The sequence below is a fragment of the Culex pipiens genome, chromosome 2 (genome assembly GCF_016801865.2).
Source record: "Culex pipiens pallens isolate TS chromosome 2, TS_CPP_V2, whole genome shotgun sequence".
NCBI lineage: Eukaryota > Metazoa > Arthropoda > Insecta > Diptera > Culicidae > Culex > Culex pipiens.
Genome location: NC_068938.1, coordinates 197,073,343 through 197,086,868, shown reverse-complemented (window position 1 = coordinate 197,086,868; position 13,526 = coordinate 197,073,343). Strand labels below are relative to the sequence as shown.

The following is a 13,526-nucleotide window of genomic DNA, read 5'->3' as shown; positions in this document are numbered from 1 at the left end:
ATATTAACAGCTTATTTGAGAACTAAAGGATGCCATTCACTAACATTTCTGTCCAAATTTGTGCGATTCGTAAGAAAAAATGTGTGTCCGGAATTCGAAGCAAAAGTGTCCGGATTTCGAATCAGCTTTTATCAGTGTCCGGGATTCGAAGCACAACAAGTTATTTTAATTTTAAAATTCTGATAAAAATTGTTAGAAATAGTAGTTTATGCAACAAGTTGCAAAAAGAGGATTTTTTCAGCACGAGTCGTACATTTATCCAACGAGGTTCACCGAGTTGGATAAATACGAAGAGTTGTGATACGGATATTATTGTGATTTTGGTACAGAAAAGTAGGCTATTTCGTCGTTCAAGAATGACAGGAAAAGTAAGTAGTTTCACAACGGAATTGCAAAAAGATATATTTTGCATGCATTCTCTTAAAACTGACTGTTTATACTACATCCTGAAGATATTTCTATATTTCCAACTTATTACATGATTTTTTTCCAGCTATAACAAAACTGATATGCTATTAAGTGTCCGGATTTCGAAATATGGCGTTATTTGGTTTATATAACATAACCGTTTTGTTAAAACCTTATACTTGGTGGTGGTAATATGTAATTGTTCAATTTTGAGGTTATGATGAAGTTTGGTTCTATGTTATAGTTTATGTTGGTTCTATGTTTGGTTTTAGAAATCCAACTAAAAAACAATAATTTAACCTTTTTAAAAGTGAAAATTTACAACTTTTCCGTTGTTATGCCACTTTTAAAATTTTAATTATTTTTTCTTTGCGATTTTCATTCAATTCAATTAAATCAGATCAAACTTTAACTAAAATGTTAAATAATTTCAATGTTTCGTTGAAAACTGAAAATGATAAAGTTTTAGTCAGTTTGATTTATACGAAGCTAATATTTTTTTCCTGTTAAAAAAAAGATTCGGGCTCAACCGGGATTTGAACCCGGGACCTCTCGCACCCAAAGCGAGAATCATACCCCTAGACCATTGAGCCACCTCATGTAGTGAGCTGCACAAGGTGCACCGCTCCGTTGTTTGTTTCGCTTTGGCCAGATAAAATAATGTTCCGAGTCGTTTCTTTTATCAACCAACAACCCCAGCACGAGTTTCGATTATATCCAACCACGATAAAAAAAACTCAAAGACCAGCGAGTTCAGTCAAGTGCAGAAAATAAATTTTCGGTGTATTTTTGTAGCTGGCTCAATGGTCTAGGGGTATGATTCTCGCTTTGGGTGCGAGAGGTCCCGGGTTCAAATCCCGGTTGAGCCCGAAGCTTTTTTTGCACGCACCTTTAATTTCCCAAAAGTGCGCAAGTTTTTTTTGTGCAAAACACCACGTGACCACAGCGCCCGCAGACCTTATTCGATATGTACGTACATATTGCCAGCCGTTGACACAGTTTGAAATTGCATAATGAACTCTTTGGTGTGGTGCAGTGCCGCCCGCTCCGTCGCACGTGAGGGCCATCGCAAATGAAAGTATAAACGTTCATTGACTGCCAAATGAGCGCATGGGTGGTTGTGGTGATGATGTGGAAAACCTAACCTTACCCTAACACGTTGCAGTGAGAACGACGGAGTTGTGGGTGTAAAATGTTAATTAATTGATTTGGGGACATTTTTAAGCTGCTTGATCTTGGGCGTCTGGTTGATTGAGTTACTTCCGAGAAGGGTTTCACGTCAAATGTCGTGTGGTGGGTCTGTTCCATTCACAAAAATGAGTCACCTTCGTGGTATGGTAGTCGATGGTGAGTGTAGACTACGATGGCTACCCGAGCAGACGGAAATAACTTGGGAAGGTCAGTTTTTGATATTGTGAGAAGATCGAAATATGTTATTCGGATGATCGGATTAGTTGTTAAAATAACAAAAATCAATAACAAAGATTTGTTCGAAGAATAACTTAAACTGTTATTATGTTGTTATTGCAATAACAAACCAATAACACAGAAGGAATCATGAAGGAATAACAAGATGTGTTATTTTGTGCGGAGAGGTGGAGCAGCATAATAACAAAAAATGTTATTGAATTGGTATGTCTCCATAACAAAAAAAGTTATTGTTTTGGTTTATTTGTAATTTGCAAATAAACCTGCAGTTGCCATAACTCATCTGTACTAGTCAGGGCTGCAGAGTCGGGTACCTCCAAGCGACTTTGAATCCATACTTTGAAGACAACTCCGACTCTGGATGCAGGATATGACGTCAACGACGACTTCAGCTCTCTAAAAATACCCGACTTCACGGATTCCGACTCCAAGTAAAAGTTGCTGAAAATTTGCTGAATCCGATGCAGTCTCCGAGGTCTCACTCCAGCTCGAACTTCAACGTCAGCTCCGACTTTCCTGGCTCTGTGAAAATAATAACAGTTTTTGTTATTCACACATCAAAAATTCTCATTAACAGTCAAGACCCGAAGAAAAAAATTTCCCTGTACAACCCGAAGCCTGCAAAATGCGTTACAGTAAATTTTCGCAGGCTTGGGAAATATGCAAAATAGCACCAAACTTCAATGTTTTATAGTGTTTTGGAATCGTCAGAATGTCTACTTTAAGGAAAAAATATGCAAATTAGTGGATTTTTGGGCGGGGCTCGGGGGAGAGGGGGTTAACGAAAAAATATCCGAGCAAAATGCGTTACAGTAAATTTGTAAAATTTATATCTTATGCAAAACATGACCAAAACTCAAAGTTTTATAGTGCTTTGGAAAGGTCTTCACATGAACTTTATGTTAAAAATATAAAAAGACTACGTTTTCCATAAAGTTTTACTAAAAAAGTTAAGTAAACATTTATTGTTTTATATACTAATATCAGTAAGAGAATAAAAACATGACTTTTCATTAGAAACATAATCATGCGACATATCTAACATCTCCAAATTTCATGAATAGTCATTCTGCAACAAAATTGAACCGATTCAGCTGAACCGGTTCACCCAACCGGTTCAATAGTTGTACCGGTTGAACATTACTGGCACAAAATGTAACATGCGACATGTCTAACTCTTTCAAATTGCCTGAAAAGTCATTCTGTAACAAAATTGAACCGATTCAGCTGAACCGGTTCATCCAACCGGTTCGATAGTTGTACCGGTTAAACATTTCTGGCACAAAATGTAGCATGCGACATATCTAACTCTTTCAAATTGCCTGAAAAGTCATTCTGTAGCAAAATTGAACCGATTCAGCTGAACCGGTTCATCCAACCGGTTCGATAGTTGTACCGGTTGAACATTTCTGGCACAAAATGTAGCATGCGACATATCTAACTCTTTCAAATTGCCTGAAAAGTCATTATGTAGCAACATTGAACCGATTCAGCTGAACCGGTTCACCCAACCGGTTCGATAGTTGTACCGGTTGAACATTTCTGGCACAAAATGTAGCATGTGACATGTCTAACTCTTTCAAATTGCCTGAAAAGTCATTTTGTAACCAAATTGAACCGATTCAGTTGAACCGGTTCATCCAACCGGTTCAATAGTTGTACCGGTTGAACATTTCTGGCCCAAAATGTAGCATGTGACATGTCTAACTCTTTCAAATTAAGCATAAGCATAAGCATAAGCATAGGTGCCCACCCGCAGTTGCTACTCCGTTATTGACCAGGACCTCCAGAAGTTACATCCACGAGCCGTGGAAGATAAGTGGGTGCTATCTTTCCTCGCTTCGCAACTTCTCAAAGGCCCCTATCATGCTGATCAATACCGGCGCCGGCCACGACCAGTGGTAGGGTCACGGGGAAGTGGATGGGAATGTTAGTCCGATACTTGAGTGATAGAGACCGCCCAATCGACTGCTTCTCCGACAAAGTATCACATGAGTTTTGAGGGGGTTAGTAGATGGGTATGAGGTCAGGATTCACGAGTGGCAGTGATGTGACCATGAGCATTTTGTTTATCGGTTGAAATTTTAAATCTTAGGCAGCCGGCTGCGGAAAGATAAATAATTGATTATTTAAAAAGTTTGTTTTAATCGAACGCGTGCCAACCGAGCGGTAGTGCTATGGGCTGGACTTATCAGTATATTTTTACTGTTGGTACAATTAAGATAACGCGAGCAAATGTCAAAAATAGTAGATGAGTTAATACTAAAGCTGCCAGTTGGAATAAATTATTACGATCAACGAATATAAACGAAAAGAAAACAGGACACCACGTAACCGATTGTAATTAAATTAAAACAATAACTTAAACGAACGTAACCGGCGGCGTGCCTTCATATCAACGATGATAAAAGAAGGACTTATAAATTTAAAATATAAAAAGACTCCAAAAATACGTTGCATAGTAACCGCGAAGTCCCGCTACTCACAATCGAATCCGAAAGATAGCTATCTAGAATTTTAAATATAGTATTAATTCGACCGCGATCCTCCAGAAATTCTTCGTCGGCGTGCCTTCCGATCAACGGTGATGTAAGAAGGGCTTTATTCATTAAAATGATTTTATATCATAAGCCTTAGAACATATTCGTCGGCGTGCCTTCCGATCATCGATGATATAGAAAGGACTTAATCCAGCAATACGACTTGCTTGTCTCGAAAAAAAAAGAATTCGGATCGTTTCTATCGAAAACTATGTAAAGAGAACAAAAATAAACTCATTGGCCAACGAACGCGCGAACTAAAAATAAAGAAAAAAGAAGAAGAAGAAGACCAATCACCCCATGCACACAAACAGCGACACAAAAAAGATGAAAACAACACGAATCAGAAGAAACCCAATCACCCCATGTACACAAATAGCGACACAAAAGAGATGGAAAATAACACGAAAAAAAAACAGGACTGCGCGTCCACACAGGCACCGCACTACTGATGCCATTATTTAATTAAAATGACCAATCACCCCATGCACTCGAACAGCGACACAAAAGAGACGGAAAATAACACGAAAAAACAGGACTGAGCGTCCACACAGGCACCGCACTACTGATGCCATTGTTTAATTATAATGACCAATCACCCCATGCACTCGAACAGCGACATAAAAGAGACGGAAAATAACACGAAAAAAAAAAAAAAAACCACATGTCTAACTCTTTCAAATTGCCTGAAAAGTCATTTTGTAACATAATTGAACCGATTCAGCTGAACCGGTTAATCCAACCGGTTCAATAGTTGTACCGGTTGAACATTTCTGGCACAAAATGTAGCATGCGACATATCTAACTCTTTCAAATTGACTGAAAAGTCATTCTGTAACAAAATTGAACCAATTCAGCTGAACCGGTTCATCCAGCCGGTTCGATAGTTGTACCGGTTGAACATTTCTGGCACAACAAGTATCATGCGACATATCTAACTCTTTCAAATTGCCTGAAAAGTCATTCTGTAACAAAATTGAACCGATTCGGCTGAACCGGTTCATCTTACCGGTTGAAAAGTCATGCTTCCTTAAATTCTTTAATTTTTTTAAATTCTTTATATTCTCTAAATTCTTAAAATTCTTAAAATTCTTAAAATTCTTAAAATTCATAAAATTCTTAAACTTCTTAAACTTCTTAAAATTCTAAAAATTCTAAAAATTCTAAAAATTCTAAAAATTCTAAAAATTCTTAAAATTCTTAAAATTCTTAAAATTCTTAAAATTCTTAAAATTCTTAAAATTCTTAAAATTCTTAAAATTCTTAAAATTCTTAAAATTCTTAAAATTCTTAAAATTCTTAAAATTCTTAAAATTCTTAAAATTCTTAAAATTCTTAAAATTCTTAAAATTCTTAAAATTCTTAAAATTCTTAAAATTCTTAAAATTCTTAAAATTCTTATAATTCTTATAATTCTTAAAATTCGTAAAATTCTTAAAATTCTTAAAATTCTTAAAATTCTTAAAATTCTTTAAATTCTTAAAATTCTTAAAATTCTTAAAATTCTTAAAATTCTTAAAATTCTTAAAATTCTTAAAATTCTTAAAATTCTTAAAATTCTTAAAATTCTTAAAATTCTTAAAATTCTTAAAATTCTTAAAATTCTTAAAATTCTTAAAATTCTTAAAATTCTTAAAATTCTTAAAATTCTTAAAATTCTTGAAATTCTTAAAATTCTTAAAATTCTTATAATTCTTATAATTCTTAAAATTCGTAAAATTCTTAAAATTCTTAAAATTCTTTAAATTCTTTAAATTCTTAAAATTCTTAAAATTCTTAAAATTCTTGAAATTCTTAAAATTCTTAAAATTCTTAAAATTCTTAAAATTCTTAAAATTCTTAAAATTCTTAAAATTCTTAAAATTCTTAAAATTCTTAAAATTCTTAAAATTCTTAAAATTCTTAAAATTCTTAAAATTCTTAAAATTCTTTAAATTCTTTAAATTCTTTAAATTCTTTAAATTCTTTAAATTCTTAAAATTCTTAAAATTCTTAAAATTCTTAAAATTCTTAAAATTCTTAAAATTCTTAAAAAATTTTAAATTCTTTAAATTCTTTAAATTCTTTAAATTCTTTAAATTCTTAAAATTCTTAAAATTCTTAAAATTCTTAAAATTCTTAAAATTCTTAAAATTCTTAAAATTCTTAAAATTCTTAAAATTCTTAAAATTCTTAAAATTCTTAAAATTCTTAAAATTCTTAAAATTCTTAAAATTATTAAAATTCTTAAAATTCTTAAAATGCTTAAAATTCTTAAAATTCTTAAAATTTATAAAATTCTTTAAATTCTTAAAATTCTTTAAATTCTTTAAATTCTTTAAATTCTTTAAATTCTTTAAATTCTTTAAATTCTTTAAATTCTTTAAATTCTTTAAATTCTTTAAATTCTTTAAATTCTTTAAATTCTTTAAATTCTTTAAATTCTTTAAATTCTTTAAATTCTTTAAATTCTTTAAATTCTTTAAATTCTTTAAATTCTTTAAATTCTTTAAATTCTTTAAATTCTTAAAATTCTTAAAATTCTTAAAATTTTTTAAATTCTTTAAATTCTTTAAATTCTTTAAATTCTTTAAATTCTTTAAATTCTTTAAATTCTTTAAATTCTTTAAATTCTTAAAATTCTTAAAATTCTTAAAATTCTTAAAATTCTTAAAATTCTTAAAATTCTTAAAATTCTTAAAATTCTTAAAATTCTTTAAATTCTTTAAATTCTTTAAATTCTTTAAATTCTTTAAATTCTTAAAATTCTTAAAATTCTTAAAATTCTTAAAATTCTTAAAATTCTTAAAATTCTTAAAATTCTTAAAATTCTTAAAATTCTTAAAATTCTTAAAATTCTTAAAATTCTTAAAATTTTTTAAATTCTTTAAATTCTTTAAATTCTTTAAATTCTTTAAATTCTTTAAATTCTTTAAATTCTTTAAATTCTTTAAATTCTTTAAATTCTTTAAATTCTTTAAATTCTTTAAATTCTTTAAATTCTTTAAATTCTTTAAATTCTTTAAATTCTTTAAATTCTTTAAATTCTTTAAATTCTTTAAATTCTTTCAATTCTTTAAATTCTTTAAATTCTTTAAATTCTTTAAATTCTTTAAATTCTTTAAATTCTTTAAATTCTTTAAATTCTTTAAATTCTTTAAATTCTTTAAATTCTTAAAATTCCTTAAATTCTTTAAATTCTTTTAATTATTTAAATTCTTTGAATTCTTTAAATTCTTAAAATTCTTTAAATTCTTTAAATTCTTTAAATTCTTTATATTCTTTGAATACTTTAATTTCTTTAAATTCTTTAAATTCTTTAAATTCTTTAAATTCTTTAAATTCTTTAAATTCTTAAATAATTCTTAAATTTAAATTCTTTAAATTCTTTAAATTCTTAAATTCTTTAAATTCTTTAAATTCTTTAAATTCTTTAAATTCTTTAAATTCTTTAAATTCTTTAAATTCTTAAATTCTTAAATTCTTAAATTCTTAAATTCTTAAATTCTTAAATTCTTAAATTCTTAAATTCTTAAATTCTTTAAATTCTTTAAATTCTTTAAATTCTTAAATTCTTTAAATTCTTAAATTCTTTAAATTCTTAAATTCTTTAAATTCTTTAAATTCTTTAAATTCTTTAAATTCTTTAAATTCTTTAAATTCTTAAATTCTTAAATTCTTAAATTCTTAAATTCTTAAATTCTTAAATTCTTAAATTCTTAAATTCTTAAATTCTTAAATTCTTAAATTCTTAAATTCTTAAATTCTTAAATTCTTAAATTCTTAAATTCTTAAATTCTTTAAATTCTTTAAATTCTTAAATTCTTAAATTCTTTAAATTCTTAAATTCTTAAATTCTTAAATTCTTAAATTCTTAAATTCTTAAATTCTTTAAATTCTTTAAATTCTTTAAATTCTTTCAATTCTTAAATTCCTTCAATTCCTTAAATTCCTTAAATTCTTTAAATTCTTTAAATTCTTAAATTCTTAAGTTCTTAAATTCTTAAATTTTAAAATTCTTAAATTCTTAAATTCTTAAATTCTTAAATTCTTAAATTCTTAAATTCCTTAAATTCCTTAAATTCCTTAAATTCTTAAATTCTTAAATTCTTAAATTCTTAAATTCTTAAATTCCTAAATTCTTAAATTCTTAAATTCTTAAATTCTTTAAATTCTTTAAATTCTTAAATTCTTAAATTCTTAAATTCTTAAATTCTTAAATTCTTAAATTCTTAAATTCTTAAATTCTTAAAATTCTTAAAATTCTTAAAATTCTTAAATTCTTAAATTCTTAAATTCTTAAATTCTTAAATTCTTAAATTCTTAAATTCTTAAAATTCTTAAAATTCTTAAAATTCTTAAATTCTTAAATTCTTAAAATTCTTAAAATTCTTAAAATTCTAAAAATTCTTATCTTAAAATTCTTAAAATTCTTAAAATTCTTAAAATTCTTAAATTCTTAAATTCTTAAATTCTTAAAATTCTTAAAATTCTTAAATTCTTAAATTCTTAAATTCTTAAATTCTTAAATTCTTAAATTCTTAAATTCTTAAATTCTTAAATTCTTAAATTCTTAAATTCTTAAATTCTTAAATTCTTAAATTCTTAAAATTCTTAAAATTCTTAAATTCTTAAATTCTTAAATTCTTAAATTAATTCTTATAATTCTTAAATTCTTAAAATTCTTAAATTTTTTCAAATTCTTTAAATTCTTTAAATTCTTTAAATTCTTTAAATTCTTTAAATTCTTCAAAATTCTTTAAATTCTTTAAATTCTTTAAATTCTTTAAATTCTTTAAATTCTTTAAATTCTTTAAATTCTTTAAATTCTTTAAATTCTTAAATTCTTAAATTCTTAAAATTCTTAAAATTCTTAATATTCTTAAAATTCTTAAAATTCTTAAAATTCTTAAAATTCTTAAATTCTTAAATTCTTAAATTCTTAAATTCTTAAATTCTTAAATTCTTAAATTCTTAAATTCTTAAATTCTTAAATTCTTAAATTCTTAAATTCTTAAATTCTTAAATTCTTAAATTCTTAAATTCTTAAATTCTTTCAATTCTTAAATTCTTAAATTCTTAAATTCTTTAAATTCTTCAAATTCTTTAAATTCTTTAAATTCTTTAAATTCTTTAAATTCTTTAAATTCTTTAAATTCCTTAAATTCTTTAAATTCTTTAAATTCTTTAAATTCTTTAAATTCTTTAAATTCTTTAAATTCTTTAAATTCTTTAAATTCTTTAAATTCTTTAAATTCTTTAAATTCTTTAAATTCTTTAAATTCTTAAATTCTTAAAATTCTTAAATTCTTAAATTCTTTAAATTCTTAAATTCTTTAAATTCTTTAAATTCTTTAAATTCTTAAATTCTTAAATTCTTAAATTCTTTAAATTCTTTAAATTCTTTAAATTCTTTAAATTCTTAAATTCTTAAATTCTTTAAATTCTTAAATTCTTAAATTCTTAAATTCTTAAATTCTTAAATTCTTAAATTCTTAAATTCTTAAATTCTTAAATTCTTTAAATTCTTAAATTCTTTAAATTCTTAAATTCTTTAAATTCTTAAATTCTTTAAATTCTTTAAATTCTTTAAATTCTTTAAATTCTTTAAATTCTTTAAATTCTTTAAATTCTTTAAATTCTTTAAATTCTTTAAATTCTTTAAATTCTTTAAATTCTTTAAATTCTTTAAATTCTTTAAATTCTTTAAATTCTTTAAATTCTTTAAATTCTTTAAATTCTTTAAATTCTTTAAATTCTTTAAATTCTTTAAATTCTTTAAATTCTTTAAATTAAATTCTTTAAATTCTTTAAATTCTTTAAATTCTTTAAATTCTTTAAATTCTTTAAATTCTTAAATTCTTTAAATTCTTTAAATTCTTTAAATTCTTTAAATTCTTTAAATTCTTTAAATTCTTTAAATTCTTTAAATTCTTTAAATTCTTTAAATTCTTTAAATTCTTTAAATTCTTTAAATTCTTTAAATTCTTTAAATTCTTTAAATTCATTAAATTCTTTAAATTCTTTAAATTCTTTAAATTCTTTAAATTCTTAAAATTCTTAAAATTTTTAAAATTCTTAAAGTTCTTAAAATTCTTAAAATTCTTAAAATTCTTAAAATTCATATCTAAATTCTTAAATTCTTTAAATTCTTTAAATTCTTTAAATTCTTTAAATTCTTTAAATTCTTTAAATTCTTTAAATTCTTTAAATTCTTTAAATTCTTTAAATTCTTTAAATTCTTTAAATTCTTTAAATTCTTTAAATTCTTTAAATTCTTAAAATTCTTAAAATTCTTAAAATTCTTAAAATTCTTAAAATTCTTAAAATTCTTAAAATTCTTAAAATTCTTAAAATTCTTAAAATTCTTAAAATTCTTAAAATTCTTAAAATTCTTAAAATTCTTAAAATTCTTAAAATTCTTAAAATTCTTAAAATTCTTAAAATTCTTAAAATTCTAAAAATTCTAAAAATTCTTAAAATTCTTAAAATTCTTAAAATTCTTAAAATTCTTAAAATTCTTAAAATTCTTAAAATTCTTAAAATTCTTAAATTCTTAAATTCTTAAAATTCTTAAAATTCTTAAAATTCTTAAAATTCTTAAAATTCTTAAAATTCTTAAAATTCTTAAAATTCTTAAAATTCTTAAAATTCTTAAAATTCTTAAAATTCTTATAATTCTTATAATTCTTATAATTCTTAAAATTCGTAAAATTCTTAAAATTCTTTAAATTCTTTAAATTCTTTAAATTCTTTAAATTCTTTAAATTCTTTAAATTCTTTAAATTCTTAAAATTCTTAAAATTCTTAAAATTCTTAAAATTCTTAAAATTCTTAAAATTTTTAAAATTCTTAAAATTCTTAAAATTCTTTAAATTCTTTAAATTCTTTAAATTCTTTAAATTCTTTAAATTCTTTAAATTCTTTAAATTCTTTAAATTCTTTAAATTCTTAAAATTCTTAAAATTCTTAAAATTCTTAAAATTCTTAAAATTCTTAAAATTCTTAAAATTCTTAAAATTCTTAAAATTCTTAAAATTCTTAAAATTCTTAAAATTCTTAAAATTCTTAAAATTCTTAAAATTCTTAAATTTCTTTAAATTCTTTAAATTCTTTAAATTCTTTAAATTCTTTAAATTCTTTAAATTCTTTAAATTCTTTAAATTCTTTAAATTCTTTAAATTCTTTAAATTCTTTAAATTCTTTAAATTCTTTAAATTCTTTAAATTTTTTAAATTCTTTAAATTCTTTAAATTCTTTAAATTCTTTAAATTCTTTAAATTCTTTAAATTCTTTAAATTCTTTAAATTCTTTAAATTCTTTAAATTCTTTAAATTCTTTAAATTCTTTAAATTCTTTAAATTCTTTAAATTCTTTCAATTCTTTAAATTCATTAAATTCTTTAAATTCTTTAAATTCTTTAAATTCTTTAAATTCTTTAAATTCTTCAAATTCTTTAAATTGAGCATGAGCATGAGCATGAGAGATCACCCATGGTTGCCCCTCCGTTGCTGAACAGAACCGTAATATCCTTTCAGCACTACTGATTATAGGCTTCGACGATCTAGTGGTGTTTCCCTTATCAACAGCATGTATGAATGCGCTGAAAAGATAAAACACCATGATTGCTAAAGCTAGATCAGTTGCGAATAGGTAACAGTCATTGGCCACCAACGGCGCCCGCCATGTCAGTTTGTAGATCTCGATTTTAAGGGACGGGAATGTTAGTTAGCGCAGGTTGCTACTAGGGCAGCTGATTTACTCTGTGCTTACACCCCACGAGCGCCAGGAACCTGAAAACTTGTTAGTAGGATAGGGTGTTTGGTCCGGATTCATCATAGAAGATGATGATGCGACCCAAAATCATAGTGTTTGTTTAACGGTATTTTGTTTTATTCTCAAGGCAAGCAATCGGATGCTGCGGATGAGACATTTCCCGTTTATCTGTTGTTAAATTTTAAATGAAATGGTTTAGTCTTAGACAGCCGGCTGTGGAAAGATAGAACCAAAATCATATGAAATTAATGAATGAAGGATTGAACAGTGCAATTTTTAACTTGAGATGATTTAACGAGTTTTAAATGATTGATGTTTAGTGAGGTACTGGTTAACGTTGCGAACGACGAGTTACAATGTTTATCGAACTGAAATGGTATGATAAGGTTTTGTTGTTGTTGCACACCGACAACGGACGCAAAAAATTTTGCGACCCAACGAAAAGGCATCGCAAATCGAACTGGCTAACTGTCATCGGGACAGCCAGAGCCAGCCGCACCTTCACACGCACGCGAAAGGAAGCATAGCATAGCATAGCATAGCATTGGTGTCTACCCGTAGCTGCTACTTCGTTATTGACCAGGACCCCCAAACATTGCTCCGTGGACCACAGATGAAAAGTAGGAACCAATCATCACCCCTTCGCAATTTTCAAAGGTCCCTATCGTGCTGATCAATACTGACGCCGGCCACGACCAGTGGTAAGAACACGGGGAATTCGACCGCGATTCTCCAGAAATTCTCCGTCGGCGTGCCTTCCGATCAACGGTGATGTAGGAAGGGCTTCATTCATTAAAATTATTTTATATCATAAGCCTTAAAACATATCCGTCGACGTGCCTTCCGATCCTCGATGATATGGAAAGGACTTAATCCAGCAATACGACTTGCTTGTCTCAAAAAACAAAAATCGGATCGTTTCTATCGAAAACTATATAAAGAGAACAAAAATAAAATTCATCGGCCAACGAACGCGCGAACAAAAAATAAATGAAAAAAGAAGAAGAAGAAATCCAATCACCCCATGCACTCGAACAGCGACACAAAAGAGACGGAAAATAACACGAAAAAACAGGACTGAGCGTCCACACAGGCACCGCACTACTGATGCCATTATTTAATTATAATGACCAATCACCCCATGCACTCGAACAGCGACACAAAAGAGACGGAAAATAGCACGAAAAAACAGGACTGAGCGTCCACACAGGCACCGCACTACTGATGCCATTGTTTAATTATAATGACCAATCACCCCATGCACTCGAACAGCGACACAAAAGAGACGGAAAATAGCACGAAAAAACAGGACTGAGCGTCCACACAGGCACCGCACTACTGATGCCATTGTTTAATTATAATGACCAATCACCCCATGCACTCGAACAGCGACAC

The 13,526-nt window shown here is 26.4% G+C and overlaps 1 protein-coding gene and 2 non-coding genes across 4 annotated transcripts in view; 2 read left to right on the top strand and 1 right to left on the bottom strand.

Moving 5' to 3' along the window:
* Positions 1-13,526, top strand: part of LOC120430841 (growth factor receptor-bound protein 2) — a 146,899-nt gene that overhangs the window by 90,433 nt on the left and 42,940 nt on the right. The gene's annotated exons all lie outside the window — the stretch shown is intronic.
* Trnap-ugg (transfer RNA proline (anticodon UGG)) lies at positions 930-1,001 on the bottom strand. Its single transcript has one exon. It is a non-coding gene; the product is annotated as a tRNA-Pro (tRNA).
* On the top strand, positions 1,206-1,277 carry Trnap-ugg (transfer RNA proline (anticodon UGG)). Its single transcript has one exon. It is a non-coding gene; the product is annotated as a tRNA-Pro (tRNA).